This window comes from Papio anubis, chromosome 11 (genome assembly GCF_008728515.1).
Source record: "Papio anubis isolate 15944 chromosome 11, Panubis1.0, whole genome shotgun sequence".
In the NCBI taxonomy this organism is placed as follows: domain Eukaryota; kingdom Metazoa; phylum Chordata; class Mammalia; order Primates; family Cercopithecidae; genus Papio; species Papio anubis.
The window spans coordinates 75,667,722-75,677,314 of NC_044986.1; the positions used below are offsets into that span (position 1 = coordinate 75,667,722).

Consider the following 9,593-nt stretch of genomic DNA (forward strand, 5'->3'; position numbering starts at 1 on the left):
CAGCTGAATGGGCAGCTCTGGGTAATCAGGAACCATTTATTATGGCCTAGCATGGCATCTGGTATGAGTAGGCACTCAATAAATATTTGTGAATTAATGAATAATAAGCGTCATCACCTTGCCTCCTCCAATCCCCATGAAAGCCTGATTTGAACAGATTTGTATAGGAGTCTCTGCCTTCACCTCCCTTTCACCTGCTCAGCCACTTGACACCCATCTGGGGAGCACCCATCCTGTGCCCAGCCCTGGGGTGGGCACACAAATCACAAAATAAATGGATTAACAATACTATTCAGAAATAAAAAAGACCAAACTGCCAACACACACAGTCACAGGGGCAAATCTCAAAAGTAATAGGCCAAGTAAAAGATGCCAGACACAAAGACTGCAGGCTGGATGAGTCCATTTATGCAACATTCTAGAAAAGGCAAAACGATAGGAACAGAAAACAGATCAGGGCTCCCAAGGTGCATGTCACAAGAGGAAGAGTCAGGTGGCAGCTGAGTTGCCTTGTTTTTTTCTTCAGAGACAGGCAGGGTCTCACTCTGTTGCCCAGGCTGGAGTGCAGTGGTATAATCACAGCTCACTGCAGCCTCAACTTCCCAGGCTCCAGTGATCCTCCCACATCAGTCTCCCAAGTATTTGGGACTACAGGCATGCATCACCATGCTTCGCTAATTTTTAAATTTTTTGTAGAGACAGGGTCTTGCCATGTTGCCTAGGCTAGTCTCAAACTCCTGAGCTCAAAGAATTTTCCCCCTCCCTTAGGCCTCCCAAAGTGCTGGGATTATAGGTGTGAGCCACCAAGCCTAGCCTCGAGTTGCCTTTTTAAAACTAACCACATTATTCACCATCACTTCTGACACATTCTACTCATGGGAAGCAAGTCACTACAGCCAACCTACATCAACGAGGAGCGGAATTGAAGTCCACTTTTTGATGGGATGAATGTGAAAGAATGCAGAGAACTGTTTTTTGTTTGTTGTGTTGTGTTTGTTTTTGAGACGGAGTCTTGCGCTTTGGCCCAGGCTGCAGTGCAGTGGCATGATCTCAGCCCACTGCAACCTCTGCCTCCCAGGTTCAAGTGATTCTCCTGCCTCAGCCTTCTGAGCAGCTGGGATTACAGGCATGCGCCACCACGCCAAGCTAATTTTTGTATTTCTAGTAGAGACGGGTTTTTGCCATGTTGGCCAGGCTGGTTTTGAATTCTTGACCCAGATGATTCACCCACCTTGGCCTCCCAAAGTGCTGAGAGTATATGTGTGAGCCACCAAGCCCAGTCTAGGGAACTGTTTTTAAACTGTCATAGTTTCCACTTGCCTGTCCGGCACCGTGGCCACAGACGCTGACACTCACAGTGTCTACAGGTAACAGAGCATCATGGACACCTGGTGGCCCAAAGGCAGCTCTTTTTTTTATTGTAAGAATATAATTATAATAATATTAAAAGAGTATTTGGGGAGAAGAGAAAATCAGCCCTCATTGCTACTTATTCTCTGAGTAACTATAAGTCATTTAGCTTCTCTATGCCTCAGTTTTCCTGATACATAAAACAGACATAATTCTAATTCCTAACACATAGTGTTACTGTGAGAATTAAATGCGATAATTATGTAAAATGCTTAAAAAAACACATGATAATTCCTAATAACATTGCAGTCTCTCATGAGCTGGCTGAAGGAATAAATAAGATAATCCATTAAAAGAGCTAGGAGGGCAGTGCATGGTACATGAAAATAAATAAGTTATATGTTATTGACATTATAGTTATGATAATAATTATTAGACACAGCTTCTCCAGGATAATGTGCAACTTCTTAGACTGCCATTCAAGGTCCTCTGAAAATCCATCCCTGCCTATCCCTCTGGTTCACTCTAGCTCTCTCTCCATAATTGCAGTGGCAGAATCACACGTCACTGTAGGCTGGAACTCCTGGGCTCAAGTGATCCTCCTGCTTCAGCCTCTGGAGTAGCTGAGACTACAGGCACATGCCACCACACCTGGCTAATTTTTTTTTTTTTTTGAGACAAAGTCTTGCTTGTACCCACTGCCCAGGCTAGTCTTGAACACTTGGCCTCAAGTGCTCCTCCCACTTCAGCCTCCCATGCCTGACCACCATCCCTGAAAGTGCTTGAGTGTGCCTTGAACATACAACCTTCCCCTAAGTGGACCCTTCTCCCAATATACCCTCCTTCAGGCCTCTTCCTGGTGAACTTACATTATCACAAACATTGGACTGGGAGTCAAAAAGAATTGGTTGATAAGGTCTACTTTTTGCCATGCTATAGTAACCAGTGATCAGAAAAAAGTAAAAATAAAAATAAACATAGAAGGACCTATTTTCACACAGAAGCACAGGCCAGTGATTCCTGAGAACAGGGACACAGATGAGATAAACTCTGATGGTCCAGTTTTCTCATTGGAGGCACATTTGAGATCACTGAATGAAGAGAGAATCCAGGTGGAGCACAACAGTCTCACTGAGCTGACGAGACAAGAGATTAGGGTCCAGGGAGCCTGAGGCTGCTAGAAGTTGTGGGCAGAGCACCAAAGAGGAAGGATCTAGGCAGAGAAAGAGCTCCAGAAATCTGCATAGGGGTCTTTTTGAGCCTGTAGCCAAATTATAAGCTGTGCATGCCTAGGGTGAGAATCGATAAGACCAGGCAAAAACCAACTATCAGAGGAAATTGACTACCAGGAAGTTGAAGGGCTACATACAGGGGCTCATACAAAGTTGGGAGACTTGGAGTTCCAACCAATCAGGGTAAAGAAGGCTCATGGATCAACTTAATAAAGTTTGAAAATGAGCCTCAAGAAAAGCAACCCCATCCACAAGTAAACAGGTTACCTGCCTGTCAAAGCAATATCCTTAATACTCTAAAGGAAGGCAACAAAACCCAAATGCTAAGCGATGTCCAGCATCCAAACAAAACTACCAGATGTGCAAGAAAGCAGGAAAATGTGACCCACAGCCAGAAGAAAAATAATTCAACAGAAACAGAACTAGGTGACAGAAATCATGGAATGAGCAGACAAATACATTAAAATAGCTATTACAATAATATTCAAGGATTAAAAAAAGGAACATAATGAAGAAATACATGAAAACCATGTAAAAGAAACAAAACTTCTAGAGCAGAAAAACACAATACATGAAATGGAAATTTAACAGGAAGGAATGAATAGCAGATACAGTGCAGACAAAAAGATGTATGATCCTGAAGACAACAGAAATCACAAGGAAAATTAGAAAATGTTTTGAGCTGAATGAAAAAATGAAAACACAACATGTTAATATTTGTGAGATGCAGTTCAAAGAGTGGTGGAAGGGAAATGTTTGGCTTGAATTGCTTATATTAGTCAAAATGGAAATTCTAAAACATTTGTGCAGAAAAGAGAACAGGGCAGGCCTGAGACTACTGGCCTTAGAAAGGCCTTCTTACCAGGCTGGCCTTTGACTGGTGCTAAGGTTTGAGTCTATCCCCTCCAAAACTCATGTTGAAATTTGATCCCTGATGTGGCCTTAGTGAGAGGTGTTTGCGTCACAGGGGCGGATCTCTCATGAATAGTTAAGGTCCTCTCTCTCCAGATTACTTATTGCAAGAGCAGCTGGTTATAAAAGCAAGTTCAGCTTCCTGGACTCTCTCTTGCTTACTCCTCCGCCATGTGTTCTCTTTGCACACATGACCACTTAGCTCACATTTTTGCTTCTCTGCCACGTTTTGTCCCAGCATGTGGCCCTCATCGGAAGCCAGCCAGATGGGGCACTAGGCTCTTGAACTTCCCAGCCTGCAGAATAGTGAGCCAAAATAAATGTCTTTTCTTTATAAACTACCCACTCTCAGGTATTTCTTCATAGCAACGCTAAACAGACTAACATAACTGGCATCTGGAAACTTGGATGTCAGGAGGTTTCCATCATTCCTTGATAAAAGTGCCTTGCTGTGTCTAGATGATTGACATAAACAATATGGTTTATGCTGAGCAATGCTTTCCTTCTGGCAGCCTAGAATGTTGACATGTGCCATGCAGAGGGTGCCTATGTGGTGAACCCCCAATACAGACCCTGGGCATGGAGCCTCTAATGAGTACCCCTGGTAGACAGCATTTCACATGTGTTGTCACAACTCATTGCTGGAGGAATTCAGCACGTCTTGTATGACTAGAGTACACCATGAGCAAACTCTTGGAAGCTTATGTCTGCTTTTCTTCAAATTTTACCCCATGTGCTTTTCCCTTTGCAATTTTGCTTTGTATCCTTTGCTATAAGAAATCTTAGCAGACAGCTGATTCCTATAAGTCCTACTAGAAAATCCTTGAACCTGAGGGTGGTCTTGGGGACTCCCAACACACCACTGATTCACCTAACAAAGTTTAACCAAAGACCAAATTAAAACCAAAGTAGAAGGAAGGGTATAATAAAGAGCAGAAACCAACAAAAAGGAAAATGGGCATGCACTTACAGAAACTCAGTGGAAACCATAGCATATGCTTTTGAAAAGATTAACAGAAATCAGGGAACTTCCAGCTAGACTGAATAAGAAAAAAGAAAACACAAATGACCAATATCAGGAATCAAAGTGGATTCATCACTACAGATCTTACAGCTGTTAAAAGGATACTAAAATAATATTATAAATAACTCTAAGATCACAACTTTGGCACCTCAAATATACGAGACAAATTCATTTAACAATAGAAATTATTGGCCGGGCACAGTGGCTCATGCCTGTAATCCCAGTACTTTGGGAGGCCGAGGTGGGCAGATAACTTAAGTTCACAAATTCGAGACCAGCCTGGCCAACATGGTGAAACCCCGTCTCTACTAAAAATACAAAAATTAGCCAGGCATGGTGGCACATGCCTGTAATCCCAGCTACTTAGGAGGTTGAGGCAGGAGAATTGCTTGAACCCAGGAGGCAGAGGTTGCAGTGAGCCAAGATCGCACCATTGCACTTCAGCCTGGGTGACAGAGCAAGACTCCGTCTCAAAAAACAAACGAATTATCAAGATTGGCATAAGAAAAACAAAACAAATAGTTCCATATTTATTACAAAAATGTAACTCATAAAACATTCCCTAAAAGAAACTCTAAGCCCATATAGATCTATAGTGAATTTTGTCAAATATTTAAATAGAAAATAATACCAAACACAAATTCTTTCAAACTATAGAGGGTGGAATACTTCCCAACTTGTTTCACAAGTTCAGCAGTACTGTACTTACCAACACCAGACAAACATAATATAAGAAAACTACAAACCAATGAAAAATCTCAGCAGACTCTTTTAAAAAACATAAATCGACAAACTGATCCTAAAATTTATATGAAAATGAAAAGGACTTCCTAGAGTACCCAAAACACTTTTTTAAAAATAACAAATTTGGAAACCCCGTCTCTACTAAACAAATTTGGAGAATTTATGCTTCTTGATTTCAAGATTTACTACACAGCTACAGTAATCAATAGAGTACGGTATTGGTATAAGGAAAGATATATGGATCAATGGAACAGAATAAAGTCCCCAAGTAGGGGGACTATGCAACTGATTTTTTTACAAAAATGATAAGGTTATTCAGTGGGCAAAGAATTGTATTCGTAAGAAAAGGCATGAAAACAAACAAATACCAGACTTCCAGTTTCTATTCCAGCGTGTAAGGAGCGTGGGAATCATTGCTGTCATCCTCACAATAAGAAAACAGCTAAACAAACTGAAAATCAACAACTCTTCTTAGATTCATCAGAGAATTGAGGCTGTGGGGCAAACTAATGCCTCCAAAACTGGCAAGATAGACAAGTGAAAACAGAGAATTACAACTTATCAGAGCAGAAACCCATCAGCAGAATCCTCTGCGGGAACTAGTACCAGATTACTTTTACCTAGTACATCAGATCTAGCTCTCAACAACAATTTATAAGGCACACAAAAAGGAAAAAAAAAAAATACAGAAAAGGCGTAACAAGCACCAGACCTAGACACAAATATGACAGGGATATTGGAATTATCAGACCAGAACTTTAAAGCAAGTATGATTAACATGGTAAGGTCTCTAAGGGAAAAGGTAGACAACATGTAACAACAGATGGGTGATATAAGCAGAGAGATAACAATTCTAATAAAGAATCAAAAAGAAATGCTAGGAATGAAAAACATTGTAACAGAAATTAAGAATGCCTTTGATGGGCTCATTAGCAGACTGGACACAGCAGAGGAAAGAATTTGTAAGTTTGAGGATACGACAATAGAACTTTCAAAACTAGAAAGCAAAGAGCAAAAAAGGCTGAAAGAAGTTGAACAGAATATCCAAGCAGGACTACAAAAGGTATAATATGTGTATAATCGTAATGTCAAAAGAAGAACAAAGAAAGGAACAGAAGAAATATTTGAAGCAATAATGACTGACAATTTCCCAAAATTAAGGTCAGATACCAAACCACAGACCCAGGAAGCACAGAGAACAGTGAGTAGGATAAATTCCAAAAAAATCCATACCTAGGCCTGTCATATTCAAACTGCAAAAAATCAAAGATAAAGAAAAATCTTGAAAGAAGCCAGAAAAAAAAAAAAAAAAAACCCGTATCTATTGAAAGAACAAAGAAGATAAGAATTACACCAGACTTTTCAGAAACCATTCACACAAAAAAAGGAGTGGAGTGAAATATTTAAATTGTTGAGAGAGAAACAAAACAAAACAAACAAACCAAAAAACCCATCAACCTAGAATTCTATATGCTGCCAAATTATCTTTCAAAAGTACATACTTTCTCAGACAAGCAAAAATTGAGTGAATTTGTTGCCAGTATACACGCCTTGCAGAAAATGTTAAAAGAAGTTAGAGAGAAGGCAAATGATACAGGTCAGACACTCAGATCTACATAAAGAAAGAATGCATAGAAGGATAAATGAAGGTAAAAAAAAAAAAAAACCTTTATTTTTCTTATTCTTAATTGATACAACAGATAACAGTTTGTTCAAAATAACAGCAACAATGTATTCAATGATTATAGTTTATGGGTTGGTAAAATGAAAGACAGCAATGTTACAAGGGAAGAGAGTGAGGGGAAGGAATACTTTTTATTATAAGGTACATGCATTGCCCATGAAACAGTGTAGTGTTATTTGAAAATGGAGTTGGATTAACTGTAAATGTATATTGCAAATTCCAGAGCAACCACTAAGAAAAGCAAAAAAAAAAAAAAAAAAAAAAAGTATAATGATATGCTAAGAATGAAGATAGCACAGAATCGTATAAAATGCTTGATTAAAACCACAAACAGCAGAAAAAGAGTGGAAAGCAAAAGTAAGAAGGAAAAACAAGGGCAGTAACAGAAAACAGTGACAATTACGATAGAGAAAACAAGTAGATATCTATATGGACCTCAACTCCACCTCACATCATTCATAAAAATGAATTCAAAACGGACCATATATCTGAACATTAAAAGCGAAAACTATAAAACATCTAGAAGAAAACTGCAGAGAAAATATTTGCAGCTTTGTTGGCAGGCAAAGGTTCCTTAAACAAGTCATATCAAGCACTAACTAGACAAGCAAAAACTGATCAATCAGACTTTTACTCTTCAAAAGATACAATTAGGAAAATGAAAAGGCAAGACACCAACTGGGAAAATATTTTGCAACACAAATATCTGACAAAGCACTTGTGTCAAGAATTCATATGAAGAATTCTTAGAACTCAATAAGAAGACAACCAATAAAACTAGGCAAAAGATTCAAATAGGTGCTTCGCCAAAAAAAGTATATGCACATAACCAGATGATCAACATTTTCAACATTACTAGTTGTTGTGGAATTGCAAATTAAAGCAACAGTTGTCATTACATACTCACTAGAATCGCTCAAAGTTAAGACCGATGATACCAAGTGTTGACAAGATATGGAACAAATGGAACTCTTATACACTCCTGGTGGCTAAAATGGTGCAAACACTTTGGAAAAGAATTTGGCAATTTCGGCCCCCGCCGCCCAAGATGCCGAAAGGAAAGAAGCCAAGGGAAAGAAGGTGGCTGCGGCCCCTGCTGTTGTGAAAAAGCAGGAGGCCAAGAATGTGGTGAATCCCCTGTTTGAGAAAAGATCTAAGAATTTTGGCATTGGACAGGACATCCAGCCCAAAAGAGACCTCACCCGCTTTGTGAAATGGCCCCACTATATCAGGTTGCAGCGGCAGAGAGCCATCCTCTATAAGCGGCTGAAAGTGCCTCCTGCTATTAACCAGTTCACCCAGGCCCTGGACCGCCAGACAGCTACTCAGCTGCTTAAGCTGGCCCACAAGTACAGACCAGAGACAAAGGAAGAGAAGAACCAGAGGCTATTGGCACGGGCGGAGAAGAAAGCTGCTGGCAAAGGGGACGTCCCCACTGAGAGACCACCTGTCCTTCAAACAGGAGTTAACACCGTCACCACCTTGGTGGAGAACAAGAAAGCTCAGCTGGTGGTGACTGCACACGACATGGATCCCATCGAGCTGGTTGTCTTCTTGCCTGCCCTGTGCTGTAAAACAGCAGTCCCTTACTGCATTATCAAGGGGAAGGCCAGACTGGGCCGTCTATTCCACAGGAAGACCTGCACCACTGTCGCCTTCCCACAGGTGAACTCGGAAGACGAAGGCACTTTGGCTAAGCTGGTGGAAGCTATCAGGACCAATTACAACAACAGATACGATGAGATCCGCCGTCACTGGGGCGGCAATGTCCTGGGTCCCAAGTCTGTGGCTCGTATCGCCAAACTCGAAAAGGCAAAGGCTAAAGAACTTGCCACTAAACTGGGTTAAATGTATACTGTTGAGTTTTCTGTACATAAAAATAATTAAAATACAAATTTTCCTTCAAAAAAAAGAATTTGGCAATTTCTTATATAGTAAAACATATACTTACCCTAACAACCCAACAATTCCACTTTCAGGCACTAGCCCAAGGTAAATGAAAACATGTTCACATGAATGTTCACAGCAGCTTTATTCATAAAATCCCCAAACTGGCAACAACCCAAATTCTATCTATTGGTGAACAGATAAACAAACTGTGGAATGTCCATTCTCCAGAATACTACCCAGAATGCAAAGGGCCAAACTACTCATGCAAGATACAGCATGCATGGCACTACACAGAAAGTACATACTGCCTAATCACATTTATAGGACATTCTAGAACATGCAAAACTAATCGAGATTGATAAAATCCAATCAAATGTTGCCTGGGGCAGGGAGAGGAACTGATCAGGAAGGGGTATGAGGAGATTTTGAGGGGTGATAGAAATGTGTGATATCTTGGGTATGGCGTGTTTACACCACTGTATACATCTGTCAGAATTCACTGAACTGTACAGTCAAAATGGGTGCATTTTGTAAATTATTTCTCAATAACACTGATTTTTTTATGTAAAAAAAAAAAAGAGTGGTTGGAGAAATGAATTCAGTATTTTCTTTTAACAACCAAAACTGCTTAAGTACTACTTGGGAGCCAGGGAAGAAGCTAGGAACTTTCTCAGAGAACCCAGAAGACCTGGGTGCTAGCCTGGCACTGCCCCTATCTCCCAGGGTGGCCTTGGACAAATCACTAAGAATACAGTCA

General features: G+C 40.4%; 1 pseudogene across 1 annotated transcript in view; it reads left to right on the forward strand.

The window, feature by feature from the left end:
• LOC100998189 overlaps nucleotides 1-8,859 on the forward strand; it is a 64,242-nt pseudogene extending 55,383 nt beyond the window's left edge. The window contains exon 2 of the transcript XR_002524310.2: nucleotides 7,995-8,859. The product of XR_002524310.2 is annotated as a 60S ribosomal protein L7a pseudogene (transcript). The remainder of the gene's footprint in view (nucleotides 1-7,994) is intronic.
• The last annotated feature ends 734 nt before the right edge of the window (nucleotides 8,860-9,593 follow it).